The following is a 20,064-nucleotide window of genomic DNA, read 5'->3' on the forward strand; positions in this document are numbered from 1 at the left end:
TTTACAGTGAGAAAAGGAACTAGTAGGAAAGAATTAACACTACTCCTCGTCTCTTCAAACCCACACTTCACATGTTGTAGCCACGCGTTCCGGGAAACAAACTCACTCAGAAGGACAATGCAGATAGTGGAGTGCAGTTTATTATACCAGCGAGCCCAAGGCAGAGTTTCCTCTCAGCCAAGGACCCCAACCGACTTTTGTGGAAACCTTAGAAAACATCACTACGAACAAAGCTAGTGGAGGTGATGGAATACCAGTTGAGCTGTTTCAAATCCTGAAAGATGATGCTGTGAAAGTGCTGCACTCAATATGCCAGCAAATTTGGAAAACTCAGCAGTGGCCACAGGACGGAAAAAGTCAGTTTTCATTTCAAACCCAAAGAAAGGCAATGCCAGAGAATGCTCAAACTACTGCACAATTGCACTCATCTCACACGCTAGTAGAGTAATGCTCAAAATTCTCCAAGCCAGGCTTCAGCAATACCTGAACCGTGAAATTCCAGATGTTCAAGCTGGTTTTAGAAAAGGCAGAGGAACCAGAGATCAAATTGCCAACATCTGCTGGATCATCGAAAAAGCAAGAGAGTTCCAGAAAAACATGTACTTCTGCTTTATTGACTATGCCAAAGACTTTGGGTGGATCAAAATAAACTGTGGAAAATTCTGAAAGAGATGGGAATACCAGACCACCTGACCTGCCTCTTGAGAAACCTATATGCAGGTCAGGAAGCAACAGTTAGAACTGGACATGGAAAAACAGACTGGTTCCAAATAGGAAAAGGAGTACGTCAAGGCTGTCTATTGTCACCCTGCTTATTTAACTTCTGTGCAGAGTACATCATGAGAAATGCTGGACTGGAAGAAGCACAAGCTGGAATCAAGATTGCCAGGAGAAATATCAATAATCTCAGATATGCAGATGACACCACCCTTATGGCAGAAAGTGAAGAGGAACTAAAAAGCCTCTTGATGCAAGTGAAAGAGGAGAGTGAAAATGTTGGCTTAAAGCTCAACATTCAGAAAACAAAGATCATGGCATCTGGTCCCATCACTTCATGGGAAATAGATGGGGAAACAGTGGAAACAGTGTCAGACTATTTGGGGGGGCTCCAAAATCACTGCAGATGGTGATTGTAGCCATGAAACTAAAAGACACTTACTCCTTGGAAGAAAAGTTATGACCAAACCTAGACAGCATATTGAAAAGCAGAGACATTACTTTGCCAACAAAAGTCTGTCTAGTCAAGGCTATGGTTTTTCCTGTGGTCATGTATGGATGTGAGAGTTGGACTGTGAAGAAAGCTGAGTGCCGAAGAACTGATGCTTTTGAACTGTGGTGTTGGAGAAGACTCTTGAGAGTCCTTTTGACTGCAAGGAGATCAACCAGTCCATTCTAATGGAGATCAGTACTGGGTGTTCTTTGGAAGGACTGATGCTAAAGCTGAAACTCCAGGACTTTGGCCACCTCATGCGAAGACTTGACTCATTGGAAAAGACTCTGATTCTGGGAGGGATTGGGGGCAGGAGGAGAAGGGGACGACAGAGGATGAGATGGCTGGATGGCATCACCGACTCAGTGGACGTGAGTTTGAGAACTCTGGGAGATGGTGATGGACAGGGAGGCCTGGCGTGCTGCAATTCATGGGGTCACAAAGAATCGGACACGACTGAGTGACTGAACTGAACTAACTGTATACCTTAAGTGTATTGCTCAAGCCCACATCCCCAAATTCCTTAAACCTAGCCTGGAGACTGTTAAAGGGAGATACAATCAGGTTACAGCCATGATTCATAATCAGAAGGGTCAGCTGGTTATACATTTTAGCCTACACCAGTGGGTGCCATAAAGATTACAAAGGTGACTGACTACATAGGGGATTATTACATTCTTTTTGGCGATGGGGAATCTTGGTATGGAATCTGGTATTTATCAGTCCAGCAGGCCAATTTGGCCGTAGGTATGTTATGCCCGTTGCTACCAGGCACATAGTCAAAGGTCACTGAAAGTGCAAGATCGAATTTCTTTCTTTTTCAAGATGGAGTCAGCTCGGCCTGTTCCTTTCCTCCCTCACACACAGGCAGTGTCCATGGCTGGCTCTCTTTTTGCCAATTACGTTATTATAGTATGAATATCTAGAATACCCAGCTTCCCTGGTGGCTCAGACAGTAAAGAATCCGCCTGCAATGTGAGAGACATGGGTTCCATCTCTGGGTTGGGAAGATCCCCTGGAGAAGGGAACGGCTACCCACTCCAGTATTCTGTCCTGGAGAATTCTGTGGACAGAGGACCCTGGCGGGCTACAGTCCATGGGGTCGCAAAGAGTCAGGCATGACTGAGAGACTTTCACACGTCTAAAATATCACTTCTGGCACAAATGCACACTTTACTTACACTTTCTCTTAAAAATGATGCATTTTTCATCTGATCTCTTCTTGTCTCTTGCTATTACTTTGGAACATGCTCCTCTTGTCTCATATCCAGATTAGCCACTCTCCTAACTGGTGTCCCTTCTCTGTCCCTGTCTTCACTCTATTATTGACATAGCTGCCAGTGACCCAGCTCCTTCAGATCCTGTCTCTCTTCTCAGAGCTCTGCAGGGACTCTCTTTTCACTCAGTAAGTGCCAGAGTCCTGATAACGCTTGTGTGACCTGGCTGCATTTCCTTTTCACATTCCCTTTATTCACCATGTGCCCACTATGCTGGCCCCTGGAATAGCATGTTACGCTGGGCACATCCCACCTCAAGGTCTGTGTTTGCTGTTCCCTCTGCTTGGATTGCCCTTACCCCTGTATCCACATGACTCACTCTCACCTCCTTTCGGTCTTTATTCAGATGTCTGCTTACAATGTTTCATCAAGCTGCCCATCCAACAGTATGCGCACCTGATTAAATTCTTCCTTAGTTCTTGTCACTGTCTAACACACTACAAATTTTACTTAACTCTTTGTTTATTGTCCATCTCTCCCTGTGGAAGCTAAGATTGCTGAGAGCAAGGGTTTTGCCTGCTTTGCTCACTGTTGTGTCCTCATCACCTAGAGCAGTGCCTGGGCCATAAAAAGAGCCTGAAACTACAGATTAAATATGAAGAATGGGAACCCAGTGGGGCTCATTCTATGAATTAATCAGCAATCATCCCAAATGGTCACTGAAATTACTTCCCTTATGGATTTCCTGGTGCATGGAAGGTTAACTATTTTGATTTTCCCTTCCAGTCTCTTACTGTACACATAATAATCTGGCTATATGGACAAAAGATGTCATGAAAGCCTCTGGGTTGTGGTTTCCTATAAAATAGTGGGTTTTGAACTAGATGATCTGGGGCTTTTAAATCCTAATCTCCTAAATCTTAATGTTTTTTTCTTCTCTTTCCATTTTTGTTTTCATGTGACCAGTCTTCAGTGAGACTATATTATCAGGGTAATTAATAACTGAATTCCTTTGGTGAGTTCCAGGCTCAGCTGCTTGTAGAAGACACCATCAGCGACCAGCCCTACTTAGCACTCACCGTCCCAAGACATGCTGACTGCATTCTGCTGCAAGTTCTTGTGCCTTTATGCCCAAAGATTTTCTTTTATAAAAAAAAATTGAATTGTAATTGGCATATTAGTTTTAGGAGTACAACATAGAATAACTATTTGTATATATTACAGAATTATCACAGTGGTAAATCTAGTTTATTTGCTTGCACTCAGATTCTTGTTTCAGTATCAACTTCTGAAGGACCCGCCTAAGATGCTGCTCCCTGTCTTCTGGTCAGTCACTCACTATGCCTGTGACCTCCGGGGAACTGAGTACCTTATGAATTTCCTCCACAGGTCCCTCTTTCTCTGGGATTGATTGCAGTACTGACCCCACCCTCTCACAATCTCCATTCATTTTTTCCCTCAGACCCCAGTATGCAACTTTTAAAATTATTATGTAGAGTGATTTAGCTATTCTTTATCCTCACCTCTCTCACTTAAGTTGTGCCCTCAGGGATCTTTACCCTCTCTACCAACTTCACCTATCAAGACACCTAGTTAAACAAAATAGATCTCACCCTGCACAGTGTGCTTAGTTTTCTGAATTTGAGTTGTTGCCCAAACGGCAAGCAGTTTAAAAATGTATTTTCCTCTGACACAATGAGCAAAAGTGAGCTCCAGGTGTACTAAGAAGTCTTAAAGTCATAGCCAGAAAGTGCGATTCATTCTTCAGAGCATCTGGGGTAAGACACACAAAATATTGGCCATATGAATGATGCCAAGCAGAGATACAGGCAAATTGTACAAAAAGCCTGATGTTCCTTCTTCCTGGAATTTTTCTAAAAGAGAAAGAATGAGGACTCTCACTCTTATTGTTTAAAAAATTGTCATATAGCCTCTAATTGCCAGTCAGCCTCGAGCATAAACTTGCATTTATAATTTTCCTTGAATAGCATACAAATATTAGTCTCCATGTTCTAATTAATCCCACAGCACAGACTGTGGAAATGCTGAATTGTGTGCCTAGAGACAAGGTACAATCCCATGCAACCTCATGTTCCATGGAGCCTTGAGAGATATAATCTTCCACAATCACAAGAGCATGGGCCCCTGTGAGTACTCGAGGGAGAAGAAGGTTTGAGGAGGAAGGCACAAGCCACAGAGATTTTTGCCTTCCTCTGGGTCCTCATCTTCATTCAGCCACCCCAGACCAACTCTTTGCCTCAAAGATAAGGGAGGGAAATCCCCAAACTCAACTAACTGCCAGTCTATGCACCTAAACATCCAGCCCTGGGATCAAGCTACATGATCAAGGTGTGACAATATGATTGATTAAGAGTATTGACTTACAGGGGAAATATTCACAATAGATTGCAGACTGCAAAGCAGAATGTTCAGGTGTCCTGATTTTATTCGATTTTATAGGCAGATATAAATTATAAATGCACTTATAAATTACTCCACACACATGACACATGCTTGCAATATACAATTTATACTGTGTAATGTATTTATAAATCATACATTTGTTTATTTAAATATATACATATATATATTTAAAACTCTATTTATTTTATTTTTTTGCCATACCATGTGGGATGTAGAATCTTAGTTCCCTCACCACAGATGGAACCCATGCCCTGTGCAGTGGAAAAGGGGAGTCTTGACCACTGAATGACCGAAAAAAAAAATCCCTATTTTGGGGGAAATATGCTATTTGTGTGTTCTCACAGTATTTTACATATACTTTTTGTAAGTAGAAAAATATATCAAGAAAAATAATATTGTCTTTCCTCCTATTCCCATGAATATTGACACTAATGTTGTTCAGTTGCCGGTTGTGTTTGACTCTTCGGGACTCCATAAACTGCAGCATGCTAGGCCTCCCTGTTCCTCACCGTGTCCTGGAGTTTGCCCAAGTTCATGTCCATTGCATCAGTGATGCCATCCAACCATCTTCATTCTCTGTCACCCTCTTCTTCTTTTGCCTTCAATCTTTCCCAGCATCAGGGTCTTTTCAAATGAGTCAGCTGTTCACATCAGGTGGCCAAAGTATTGGAGTTTCAGCTTCAGCATCAGTCCTTCTAATGAGTATTCAAGGTTGATTTCCTTTAACATTGACTGGTTTGGTCTTGCTTTCCAAGGGACTCTCAAGAGTCTTCTCCAACACCACAGTTTGAAAGCATCAATTCTAGAGCGCTCTGCCTTCTTTAAGGTCCAGCTCTCACAATCATATGTGACTACTGAAAAGACCACAGCCAGTGATTTTGGACCCCAAGAAAATAAAGTCTCTCACTGTTTCCATTGTTTCCCCATCTATTATTTGCCATAAAGTGGTGGGACTCTGACAAAGATGCCATGATCATAACTATGACTAAGTTATGACTAACTGTGACATCATGACTATGATCCGAGATCCAAGACTATGACTAAGATGCCATGATCTTTGTGTTTTGAATGTTGAGTTTTAAGCCAGATTTTTCACTCTCCTCTTTCATCAAGAGGCTCTTTAGTTTCTCTTCACCTTCTGCCATTAGGGTGGTGTCATGTGCATACTTGAGGTTACTGATATTTCTCCCAGCAATCTTGATTCCATCTTGTGTTTCATCAAGCCCAGCATTTTGCATGATGTACTCTGCATAGAAATTAAATAAGCAGGGTGACAATATACAGCCTTAACGTACTCTTTTCCTGGTTTGGAACCAGTTTATTGTTCCATGTCCACTTTGTTAGACCTGCATACAGGTTTCTCAGGATGGAGGTAAGGTGGTGTGGCATTCCCATCTCTTTAAGAATTTTCCACAGTTTGTTGTGATCCCCACAATCAAAGGCTTTAGCATAGTCAATGAAACAGAAGTAGTTTTTTTTTTTTTCTGGAATTCTCTTGCTTTTTCTATGATCCAATGGATGTTGGAGTTTGATCTCTGTTTCCTCTGCCTTTTCTAAATCCAGCTTATACATCTGGAACTCACGGTTCACATACTGTTGAAGCCTAGCTTGGTGCATTAAGCATTACCTTGTTAAGCTAATAGACAGCCTAATACCCTGAAATTAAGATTGGAGTCTAATTTGAATTAAATTAGACAAAAATGGAGTCTAATTGAATATTGCCCAGCAAGATGGCAGAGTAAAAGAATGTGACCTCACCCCTTCTTACAAAAATGTCAAAATGACAACTAACTGTTGAACAACCATTGGCAAAAAAAATGTTGGACCTACCAAAAAAGTACCCTACATCCAAAGACAAAGAAGCCACAATGTAGGAGGGGTGCAATCATAATAAAATCCATACCTACTAGGTAGGTGACCCACAAACTGGAAAATAATTATACCACAGAAGTTTTCCCACAGGAGTCAAAGTCCTGAGCCCCACATCAGGTTCCCAGCTTGGGGGTCTAGCAATGGGAGAAGCCCCCAGAGAATCTGGCTTTGAAGCCCAGCAGGGTTTGATAGCAGGAATTCCACAGGCCAGGGGAAGTAGGAACTCCACTCTTGGGAGGCACACACAAGGTCCTGTGCATACCAGGACCTGGTGAAAAAAGTAGTGACCTTATAAGAGACTGAGCCAGATCTACATGCCCATATTGGAAGGTCTCCTGTGGAGGCAGCGGTGACGGTCACATGGTGGTGACAGATTCACTAGCAGTGAAAGCTCTCGTGAGTACTCTTTCTTGTGGGCTCCACCCTGAGAGGCTGCCATTCCTCCCCAAGACCTAGCCCCGCTCAACAGCCTGTAGACTTCAATGCTGTCTGTGATGCCTCAGGTCAAACAACACCAACAGAGTGGGAGCACAGGCCCACCCATCAGCAGACAGGGTGCCTGAATTCTTCCTGAGCAAGGCTGTGTTCACCAAAGGGCCAAAGCCCAGCTCCTCCCACAAGGAAACAGAATTCAGACTTTCCCACCAGGAAGCCTGCAAATCTCTTAGATAGCCTCACCCACCAGAGGGCAGACAGAAGAAGCAAGAAAAGCTACAATGCTGTAGCCTGTGAAATGGAAACCGCAATTGCAGAAAGTCAGACAGAATGAGGTGGCAATGAAGGAACAAGATAAAACCCCAGAACAAGTAAATAAGGTAGAGATAGACAATCTACCAGAAAAAGAATTCAGAGAAATGATAGTGAAGATGATCCAATATCTCAGAAAGAAAAGAATGGTGGCAGAGATTGAGAACATGCAAGAAATGTTTAACAAAGATCTAGAAGAACCAAAAAAAGAAGAGATGAATTACGCAATAATTGAAATGAAAAATACACTAAAGAAATCAATAGCAGAGTGACTGAGAGAGAGGAATGCATAAGTGAGCTGGAAGACAAAATGATGTAAATCGTTGCCATGGAAAAGAATAAAGGAAAAAACATGAAAAGAAGACAGTCTAAGAGACCTCTGGGACAACATTAAATACATGAAACTTTTGCATTATAGGGGTCCCAGAAACAGAAGAGAAAGAGAATGGACCTGAGAAAATATTTGAAGACATAATAAATGAAAATTTTTCTAACATGGGAAAGGAAACAGTCACCCAAACCCAGGTAGTGCAAAGTGCCAGGCAGGATAAACCCAAGGAAGAACATTCTGAGATCCACAGTAAACAAAATGATAAAAATTAAAGGCAAAGAAAAAATATTAAAGGCAACAGGGAAAAAGCAACAAATAACATACAAAGAAACTCCCCTAAGATTATCACCTGATTTTTCAGCAAAAACTCTTCAGGCCAGAAGGGAATGGCATAATGTATTTAAAGTGATGGAAGCAAAGAACCTACAACCAAGAATCTTCTACCCAGAAAAGCTCTCATTCAGATTCAACAGAGAAATCAAAAGCTTTGCAAACAAGCAAGTTAAGATAACTCAGTGACATAAGACCTGCCTTGCAACAAATGCTAACAGCTTCTTTAAGTGGAAATGAAATGACCACAACTATAAACAAGAAAACTGCAAATGGAAAAGCTCACTGGTAAAGGCAAGCACAGCTTTCTCCAGTGGCACAGACGTAAAGAATCCACCAGCCAATTCAGAAGACACAGAAAACATAGTTTGATCCCTGGTTGGGAAGATCTTGTGGAAGAGGAAATGGCAAGCCACTCAGTATTTTTGCCTGGGAAATTCCATGGACAGAAGAGTCTGGTGGGCTATAGCCCATGGGGTTGCAAAGAGTCGAACACAACAGCCCACAGCAAGCACAAAAAGCAAACACAAAAGGTAGGAAATTACCTGCACACAAATAAGATATCAAAGTCAATAGCTGTGAGAATAGGAGAGCACAAATGCATATTATAAATGGATTTGAAATGAAAAGACCAGCAACTTAAAACAATTTTTTTTGCTATATCAAAACTCCATGGTAATCACAAACTGAAAATCTACAATGGATACACACAAGAAAGGAAAAAAGAATCCAAACACAACACTAAAGTTCATCATCAAATCACAAAAGAAGAGAAACAAATAGGAAGGGAAGAAAAAAGACTTACAAAAACAAATCTAAAACAAATAAGAAAATGGCAACAGGAACATGCATATTGATAATTACCATAAATGTTAATCGATTAAATGCTCCAGTCAAAAGACATAGACTGGTTGAACAGATACAAAAACAAAAAACATATATGCTGTCTACAAGAGACCCATTTCAGATTAGGGACACATACAGACTGAAAGTGAGGGGATGGGAAAGGTGTTCCATGAAAATAGAAATCAAAAGAAAGCTGGAGTAGCAAAACTCATATTAGACAAAATCAGTTCAATTGCTCAGTCAAGTCCAACTCTTTGTGACCCCATAGACTGCAGCACGCCAGCCTTCCCTGTCTGTCACCAACTCCTGGAGCTTGCTCAGACTCATGTCCATTGAGTCAGTGATGCCATCCAACCATCTCATCCTGTCATCCCCTTCTCCTCCTGCCCTCAATCTTTCCCAGCATCACGGTCTTTTCCAGTGAGTCAGTTCTTCACATCAGGTGGCCAAAGTATTGAAGCTTCAGCTTCAGCATCAGTCCTTCCAATGAATATTCAGGACTGATTTCCTTTAGGATGGACTGGTTGGATCTCCTTGCAGTCCCAGGGACTCTCAAGAGTCTTTTCCAACACCACCAGTTCAAAAGCATCAATTCTTTGGCACTCAGCTTTCTTTATGGTCCAACTCTCACATCCATACATGACTATTGGAAAAACTGTAGCTTTGATTAGATGGACCTTTGTCAGCAAAGTAATGTCTCTGCTTTTTAATATGCTGTCTATATTGGTCATAGCTTTTCTTCCAAGGAGCAAGCGTCTTTTATTTCATGGCTACAGGCACCATCTACAGTGATTTGGGAGCCCAAGAAAATAAAGTCTGTCGCTGTTTCCATTGTTTCCCCATCTATTTGCCAGGAAGTGATGCGACCGGATGCCATGATCTTAATTTTTGAACGTTGAGCTCTAAGCAAGATTTTTCACTCTCCTCTTTCACTTTCTTCAAGAGGCTTTTTAGTTCCTCTTCACTTTCTGCCATAAGGGCGGTGTCATCTGTATATCCAAGGTTATTGATATTTCTCTTGGCAATCTTGATTCCAGGTTGTGCTTCATCCAGCCCAGCATTTCACATGATGTACTCTGCAATTAAGTTAAATAAGCAGTTAAATAAATTAGATAAAATATACTTTAAAATAAAGACTGCTATAAGAGACAAATAATGGACACTTCATAATGATCAAGTCATCATTCTAAGAAGATATAACAATTGTAAGTATACATGCATCCAATATAAGAGTACCCCAATATATAAGGGAAACACTAACAACCACAAAAGGAGAAATCTACAGGAACCCAACAATACAGGGGTTCTTTAACACCCTACTTTCTTTTTGTGTGTGTGCTAGATCCATTTTAATATAATTATACATATCTGCCAAATCAGAAAGAATGGTTTATGCATATATAACTTTTCCAGTTAACATCTGCAAGCATCAGCAACAATGATCTCAGCTTATAAATTCATCAGGGTCAGAGCAATCGACAAATGTCTCTTTACTGATAGGCTTACCAACAGTAAATTACGGATGAAATAGGGTCCTTTGGTTTCTCTTCTCTCACTCTCCTTGTCCAGAGACATTTTATTGTAAAGTTTCAGTGCAACTCACCTCCAACTGAAGGTAATCTTTTTAGATAAGTACTCAGTTCCTCTGACTCTACTTATAACCTATTTAATCACAGAAAAACCTCTGCAGAGATGGAGTTCAAGGTTGCATACAATAACAAAAGATCACAGTTTTGAAGTCTGCTGCTGCTGCTGCTGCTAAGTCACTTTAGTCGTGTCCGACTCTGTGTGACCCCATAAATGGCAGCCCACCAGGCTCTCCCTTCCCTGGGATTCTCCAGGAAAGAACACTGGAGTGGGTTGCCATTTCCTTCTCCAATGCATGAAAGTGAAAAGTGAAAGTGAAGTTGCTCAGTTGTGTCCTACTCTTAGCGACCCCATGGACTGCAGCCTACCAGGCTCTTCCATATTAAAAACCATAGTTCAGTTCAGTTCAGTTGCTCAGTCATGTCCAACTCTTTGTGACCCCATGAACTGCAGCATGCCAGGCCTCCCTGTCCATCACCATCTCCCGGAGTTCACTCAGATTCACGTCCATTGAGTCGGTGATGCCATCCAGCCATCTCATCCTCGGTTGTCCTCTTCTCCTCCTGCCCCTAATCCCTCCCAGCATCAAAGTCTTTAACAATGAGTCAATTCTTCGCATGAGGTGGCCAAATTATTGGAGTTTCAGCTTTAGCATCATTCCTTCCAAAGAAATCCCAGGGCTGATCTCCTTCAGAATGGACTGGTTGGATCTCCTTGCAGTCCAAGGGACTCTCAAGAGTCTTCTCCAACACCACAGTTCAAAAGCATCAATTCTTTGGCACTCAGCTTTCTTCACAGTCCAACTCTCACATCCATACATGACCACTGGAAAAACCATAGCCTTAACTAGACGGACCTTAGTTGGCAAAGTAATGTCTCTGCTTTGAATATGCTATCTAGGTTGGTCATAACTTTTCTTCCAAGGAGTAAGCGTCTTTTAATTTCATGGCTGTAGTCACAATCTGCAGTGATTTTGGAGCCCCCCCCCAAAATAAATTCTGACACTGTTTACAATGTTTCCCCACCTATTTCCCATGAAGTGATGGGACCAGATGCCATGATCTTCGTTTTCTGAATATTGAGCTTTAAGCCAACTTTTTCACTCTCCACTTTCACTTTCATCAAGAGGCTTTTGAGTTCCTCTTCACTTTCTGCCATAAGGGTGGTGTCATCTGCATATCTGAGGTTATTGATATTTCTCCCAACAATCTTGATTCCAGCTTGTGTTTCTTCCAGTCCAGCATTTCTCATGATGTACTCTGCATATAAGTTAAATAAGACACAATTCACATAGCCCTGAGAAGTTTTTCAGTACCAACTACGAATCAGTCATGAAATGTGAATGAGTGTGAGACACTGTCCATTCATAAGATTCAACCAAGGATTGGCTGAAACACTGGAATACCTCTGCTTAAGAAGGCTATATCCTTTTCCTCACAATTTATTTTTGTTTATTTTTGGTGGTATTTGTTTGCACATGGCTATATTGCTTTCGACCACTTTGTGAATCAGGAAAACTGATGATCTAAAATTGTGACATGATCTTAAGTATTAAGTAGGTTGATTTGTCCATTTCAGGTAACTTTTTGGTAGGCCACTTTAAGGCCTTTCATTTTCCTTCTATGCCTCCCAAGACATTAATCAGATGAGTCTGAGTATCATAGCATATAACTCTTTTAACCAATGCCTGGCTAAGACTAGAATGTCCAGCCCAGTATATTTAAAATTCATCCATAGAGGAGGTTCTATAGGTCTTCACAAAGCCTGGAATTTCCATGAAGATGTCTGATCTTTATAATCTAAGCAGTCAGCACTGAAGTTAAGCTTCTAGGAGGCAGTACTTACAATCCAAGCAATCAGTGGTTGAGTTAAAACCCAAGCTTGAAGCACCATATCCTTGGGTGGAAAGAGAAGCTGGGAACCGATTGAGATGCCTGGTGGCTGCATTGTTATTCATGGGACTGAGTGTGGTTGCTGGTCCAGAAAGCTGGTGATGCATGAGAGTCAATCCACAGTCCTTGCTCTCAGAGTAGGAAGTTGAGCCAGCATATCCTTGACTATACAACCTGAAGCCTGAGTATAGGCTTCATGGGATAGGACCTCTGCATGCAAGAAGAGGAGGTAGACAAGGGATCTGACAGTGGGGATATGCAAGCTGGGCTCCAGATGGACACAGGAGCACTGATGCTGGGAACGGCTGGGACCAAGGTGCCAGAGGTGGGGAGTGAATAGGCCACTTGTTACACTGTCTGAACTCACTTCCAGGGCAGATGTCTATGTCAGGTGTTACTTTGTTTAGACCTCCATTCTGTCATTGCTGCTGCTGTTGGTAGCACATAGTTCTTCAGGTCTTAATCTATACCTGTACCCTGGACTTAGGCAAGTTGATTTTCAGCACCAACTCCTCCTGCATGAAGATATGTGGGTATTGAGTCTTAGCAAACAGTGCTTCCAGTGAATCTAGCTGCACCTGACTGACCGTTTTCCTCTCCCACTGCTGTTTCTGAGGAGTGGCCAGTCAGACTCAGTGCAACAACTGCATAAGGTAGTTGCTTAAGTAAGATAAGACATCTTGCTAAGGTTGTCTGGAGGTGCAAAGTTGGCCAAAATCCAGGGGACCTAGCTGGAAGGTCTTGTTTTGCCCGGGGTGGACAGATTCAGAATCCTTGATGGGTGTGTTTGGAGTGGTGGAACTAAGGCAAAACAAACAAACAGAGGTGTTGGTTTACCACTTTGGAGGATGCAGCTCTTCCCTGTTCCACCACTAACATAAAAAGACATCCCACTTTCATCAATGTCTGATCATCCAGACAGAAGATCAATAAGGAAACACAGGCCTTAAATGAAACCTTAGACCAGATGGACTTAGTTGATATTTATAGAATATTCCATCCAAAAGCAGCAGAATACACATTCTTCTCAAGTCACATCTAACATTCACCAGAATTGATCACATACTGGCCTATAAAGCAAGCTGGAGTAAATTTAAGAAAATGGAAATTATTTCAAACATCCTTCCTGACCACAATGCTATGAATTAGAAGTCAACTAAAAGAAAAAAAAAACCTGTAAAAAACACAAACACATAGAGGCTAAACAACATGCTACTAAGAAACCAATAGGTTACTGAAGAAATCAAAGAGGAAATCCAAAAGTACCCAGACAAATGAAAACAAAAACACTACAATACAAAACCTATGGGATACAGCAAAAATAGTTCTAAGAGGAAGATATATAGCAATACAATCTTATCTCAGGAAAGAAGAAAAATCACAAATAAACAACCTAAGCTTACACATAAAGTAACTAGAGAAGAAGAGCAAATAAAACCCCAAGTTAGTAAAAGAAAAGAAATCATAAAGATCATAGCAGAAATAAATGAAATAAAAAAGAAAAAAATAGAAAAGATCAATGAAAGGAAAAACTGTTTCTTTGAAAAGATAAACCTTCACCCAGACTCATCAAGAAATAAGGGAGAGAACTCAAAATCAATAGAATTAGAAACAAAAGAGTTACAATGGCTCCATAGATACAAAGGATCATAAGACTATAATCAACTATATGCCAATAAAATGGACAACCTGAAAGAAATGGACAAATTCTTAGAGGCAAAATTTCCCAGGGAGGAACCAAGAAGAAATAGAAAATATGAACAGACAATCACAAGTTCTGAAATCGAAACTGTGATTAAAATACATGTTGTTCAGTTGCCTAGTTGTATTCAACTCTTCGCAATCCCGTGGTCACAGCTCTCGGTCCCTCACCATCTCCTGGAGTTTGCCCAAGTTCACGTCCATTGCATTGGTGATGCCATCCAGCTCCCCCATCCTCTGTACACTAAAAAACATATAACAAACAAAAGTACAGGACAAGATGGCTTCACAGGAGAATTCTATCAAAAATTTAGAGAAGAGTTAACACCTATCCTGAAACTGTTCCAATAAATCACAGTGGAAGGAATACTCCTAAACTCATTCTATGACGCTGCCTTCACACTGATACCAAAAACAGACAAAGATACCACAAAAAAGAAAATTACTGGCCAATATCTCTGATGAACATAGATTCAAAAATCCTCAACAAAATACTAGCAAACTGAACCCAACAATACATTAAAAGGGTCATACACCATGATCAAGTGGGATTTATCCCAGGGGTGGAAAAGTTTTTTTAGTATCCCCAGATCAATCACTGTGATACACTACACCAACAAATAAGAGAATAAAACTCATATGATCATCTCAATAGATGTAGAAAGAGCTTTTGACAAAATCAGCATCCACTTCTGATTAAAAACTCACTAGAAAGTAGGCATAGAGGGAACATATTTCAACATAATAAAGGCCATATATGACAAACTTACAGCTAACAGAGTACCCAATGGCGAAAAACTGAAAGCATTTCCTCTAAGATCAGGAACAAGACAGGGAAGTCTACACTCATCACTTTTGTTTAACATGGTTTTAGAAGTCCTACTCATGGCAATCAAGGAAGAAAAAGAAATAAAAGAAACCCAAATTTAAAAAGAAGTGAAACTGCCACTATTTGCCGATTACAGTGATATAGTTAACTTCAGGCAGGTTGATAAGGCGCCCTTAGGGAGGAGGTATACATTCTTTGCCTTAGCCACATAGGCTCCATGATAATTACTAAATAACAAAAACACATCTATTACTAAATGACAATAATACATCTTTCTCGCAGACATGTTTTTCCTTAGCCTTATGTAATGTAGGAGAAGGCAATGGCACCCCACTCCAGTACTCTTGCCTGGAAAATCCCATGGACGGGGGAGCCTGGTGGGCTGCAGTCCAGGGGATCGCGAAGAATCAGACACAACTGAGCGACTTCACTTTCACTTTCATGCATTGGAGAAGGACATGGCAACCCACTCCAGTGTTCTTGCCTGGAGAATCCCAGGGACGGGGGAGCCTGGTGGGCTGCCGTCTATGGGGTTGCACAGTTGGACACGATTGAGGTGACTTAGCAGTAGTAGTATGTCATGTAGCCATTGTGATCAAATAGCAACAGTATATTTTGCTCAAAAGCATATTTTGCTGCTCTTGACTGATGATTAAATGGCAACAATATATCTTGCCCAAAGGCATGTTTTTTCCTCCCTCACAGGAACTTGTACCTTTTGGTCAATCTTGTGCTGATGTTATCTCAAGATGTATATGCTGGGAAAGAGCTTTGGAAAAACTTTTACAGCCTTGAAATGTTTCTTTAACCTATTGTTAGTAGCCCACTAGAAGGTATATAAAGCTCTGCTCAAGTTAAGGAAGGGGGTATTCTCCTTTACCCTCTTCTGATGTCTATGTCAGAAGCCTTTTCTGTTTCTGTTCAATAAACTCTATTTCCTTGCTGCAAGACTCAGTCGTCTCTTTTATCTACCTGGCTCGGTGAATTTTTCTCCTCACAAGACCTGTGAGCTTGGGTACAGCCTACACTGCTTGGCTATACCACATCGGAACCGGTTTCATGTTGATACGACACAAAGAAAATCTCAAAGATGCTACCAAAACGCTATTAGACTTCATCAATGAATTTGGTAAATTTGTAAGATACAAAATTAATGTTAGATTTCTATACATTAACAATAAAAGATCAGAAAGAAAAACAATCTCATTTACCATCATATCAAAAAGAACAAAATACCTGGGAAAAAGCCTACCTAAGGAGGCAAAAGACTTGTACTGCAAAAACTATAAGACGCTGCTGAGCAAAATCAATGATGACACCAACAGATGAAAAGATATACCATGTTCTTGGATTGGAAGAATCAACATTGTCAAAGTACTACACTGCACAAGGCAATCTATAGATTCAATGCAATCCCTATCAAATTATCAATGGCATTTTTCACAGAAATAGAAAAAAATCTTACAATTTATATGAGAAACAAAAAGACCCTTAATAGTCAGAGCAATGTTGAGGAAGAAAAATGGAGCTGAAGGAATCAGGCTTCCTGATTTCACACTATACTACAAAGCTACAGTTATCAAAACAGTATGGTACTGACACTAAAGCAGATATATAGATCAAAGGAACAGGAAAAAATTTATTTCCAGAAAACTAGAAATAAGCCTATGCACCAATGGCCAATTAATCTGTAACAACAAAGTGATCTGACATCACTTTTCCAACAAAGGTCCATATAGTCAACACTATGATTTTTCCAGTAGTCATGTACGGATGTGAGAGTTGGACCATAAAGAAGGCTGAGCACAGAAAAACTGATGCTTTTGAACTGTGCTGCTAGAGAATACTCTTGAGAGTCCCTTGGACTGCAAGGCATCCTAAAGAGTTGGACATAACTTAGTGACTGAATAACAACAATCTGTAACAGAGAAGGCAAGACCATCTCTTCAATAAATAATAGTGAGAAAACTGGACAGCTACAGGGCTTCTCAGGTGGTGCTAGTGGTCTCTCACCTAGAGCCAGACATGCTGGAATGTGAAGTGGGCTTTAAGGAGTATTATTATAAACAAAGCTAGTGGAAGTGATGGAATTCTACATGAGCTATTTCAAATCCTAAAAGATGATGCTCTTAAAGTGCTGCACTCAATATACCAGCAAATTTGGAAAATTCAGCAATGGCCACATGACTGGAAGAGGTCAATTTTCATTCCAATCCCAGAGAAGTGAAAGTGAAAGTCACTCAGTCGTGTCCAACTCTTTGCAACCCCATGGGCTATGCAGTCCTTGGAATTCTCCAGGCCAGAATACTGGAGTGGGTAGCCTTTCCCTTCTCCAGGGGATCTTCCCAACCCAGGGATTGAACTCAGGTATTCCTCATTGCAGGTGGATTCTTTGCCAGCTGAGCCATAAGGGAAGCCCAAGAATACTGGAGTGGGTATCCTATCCCTTCTCCAGGGGATCTCCCTGACCCAGGAATCGAACTGGGGTCTCCTGCATTGCAGGTGGATTCTTTGCCAACTGAGCTATCAGGGAAGCCCAATCCTAGTGAAGGGCAATGCCAAAAAAGGTCATCAAAATTGCACTCATTTCACACTTTAGCAAGGTAATGCTCAAAATCCTTCAAGCTAGACTTCAACAGTATGTGAACCGAGAAATTCCAGATGTACAAGCTGGACTTCAAAAAGGCAGAGGAACCAGAGGTCAAATTGCCAACATTCACTGGATCATAGAAAAAGCAAGGGAATCCAGAAAAACATCTACTTCTGCTTCATTGACTATACTAAAGCCTTTGACTGTGTAGATCACAACAAACTGAAAAATTCTTGGAGATGGGTGTAACAGACTATCTTACCTCCCTTCTAGGAAACAGGTCAAGAAGTAACAGAACTGTACATGGAACAAGGGCTTGGTTCAATATTGTCACCCTGCTTATTTAACTTCTATGCAGAGTACATCATGCAAAATGCCAGACTGGATGAATCACAAGTTGGAATCAAGATTGCTGGGAAAAATATTAGTAACCTCAGATATGCAGATGACACCACCCTTATGGCAGAAAGCAAAGATCTTCTTGATGAAGGTGAAAGAGGAGAGTGAAAAAGTTGGCTTAAAATTTAGCATTCAAAAAACTAAGATCTTGGCATCTGGTCTCATCACTTCATGGCAAATAAATGGGGAAACAATGAAAATAGTGGCAGATTTTATTTTCTTGGGCTCCAAAATCACCGTGGACTGTGACTGCAGCCATGAGATTGAAAGACTCTTGCTCCTTGGAAGAAAAGCTATGGCAAACCTGCTGCTGCTGCTGCTGCTAAGTCGCTTCAGTCGTGTCTGACTCTGTGTGACCCTAGAGACGGCAGCCCACCAGGCTCCCCTGTCCCTGGGATTCTCCAGGCAAGAACATGAAGTGGGTTGCCATTTCCTCTCCAATGCATGAAAGTGAAAAGTGAAAGTGAAGTCGCTCAGTCATGTCCAACTCATAGCGACCCTATGGACTGCCGCCTACCAGGCTCCCCTGTCCATGGGATTTTCCAGGCAAGAGTACTGAGTGGGGTGCCATGCCTTCTCCGATGACAAACCTAGACAGCATATTAAAAAGCAGAAACATTACTTTTCTGGGAAAGGTCCATATAGTCAAAACTATGATTTTTTTCAGTAGTCATGTATGGATGTGAGAGTTGGACCATAAAGAAGGCTGTTCAGTTCAACCCAGTGGCTCAGTCATGTCTGACTCTTTGCAACCCCATGGACTGCAGAACGCCAGACTTCCCTGTCCATCACCTGAGTGCTGAAGAATTAATGCTTTTGAGCTGTGGTGCTGGAGTCCCTTGGACTGCAAGAAGATCAAACCTGTCAATTCTAAAGGAAATCAACCCTGAATATTCATTGGAAGGACTGATGCTGAAGCTGAAACTCCAATATTTTGGCCATCTGATACGAAGAGCAGACTCATTCAAAGAGATCCTGCTGCTGAGAAAGATTGAGAGCAGGAGGAGAAGCAGGCAACAGAGAATGAGATGATTGGATGGCATCACTGACTCAATGGAGTGAGTTTGAGAAAACTTTGGGAAATAATGAAGGACATGGAAGACTGGCATGCTGCAGTCCATGGGATTGCAAGGAGTCAGATACAACTTAACAACTGAAAAACAACATGTAAAAAAATGAACTTAGAACATTATTTAACACTATAAACAAAAATAAACAGCATGCTTGGGGCTGGTGCACGGGGATGACCCAGAGGGATGTTGTGGGGAGGGAGGTGGGAGGGGGGTTAATGTTTGGGATAGCATGTACACCCGTGGTGGATTCATGTCAATGTATGGCAAAACCAATACAGTATTGTAAAGTAAAATAAAGTAAAAAAAAAAAATAAAAGAAGAAAAAAAAATGAACTTAGAACATTATTTAACACTATAAACAAAAATAAACTCTAAGTGGATTAAAGACCTAGATGTAAGACCAGATACTATAAAATTCTAAGAGAAAAACATAGGTGAGCAGTCTTGGACATAAATCACAGCAATATCTTTTCCAAGCCATCTCCTAGAGGAATGGAAATAAAAACAAACAAAAAAAAAATGGGACCTCATTAAACTAAACTTTTTCATGGCAAAGGAAACCATAAACAAAATAAAAAGGACAACTTACAGAATGGGAGAAAATATTTGAAAATGATGTGACCAATAGGGACTAGTCTCCAAAATTTACGAACAGTTCATGAGACTCCACAGAAAAGAAAAAAATCAACCCAACCAGAAAATAGGCAGAAGACCTGAACAAACAATTCTCCAAAGATATACAGATGACTAAGAGGCTCATTAAAAGATGCTCAAAATCTCTAGTTATTAGAGAAATGCAAATAAAAACTACAATGGGATATCACCTCACACCAGTCAGAATTTCCATCATCAAAAAAATCTACTAACAATAAATGCTGGAGAGGGTGTGGAGAAAATAGAGCCCTTCAACACTGTTGGTAGGAATGTAAATTGGTACAGCCAGTATGAAGAAAAGTATGGAGGTTTCTTAAGAAACTAAAAATAGAGCTACCATATGCCCACACTCCTGGGCATAT

General features: G+C 41.0%; 1 pseudogene; it reads right to left on the reverse strand.

The window, feature by feature from the left end:
• Window positions 1–12,319: 12,319 nt before the first annotated feature.
• LOC138416859 (homeobox protein OTX2 pseudogene) lies at window positions 12,320–13,082 on the reverse strand (annotated as a pseudogene).
• Between the last annotated feature and the right edge of the window lie 6,982 nt (window positions 13,083–20,064).

Source organism: Ovis canadensis, chromosome 13 (genome assembly GCF_042477335.2).
Source record: "Ovis canadensis isolate MfBH-ARS-UI-01 breed Bighorn chromosome 13, ARS-UI_OviCan_v2, whole genome shotgun sequence".
NCBI lineage: Eukaryota > Metazoa > Chordata > Mammalia > Artiodactyla > Bovidae > Ovis > Ovis canadensis.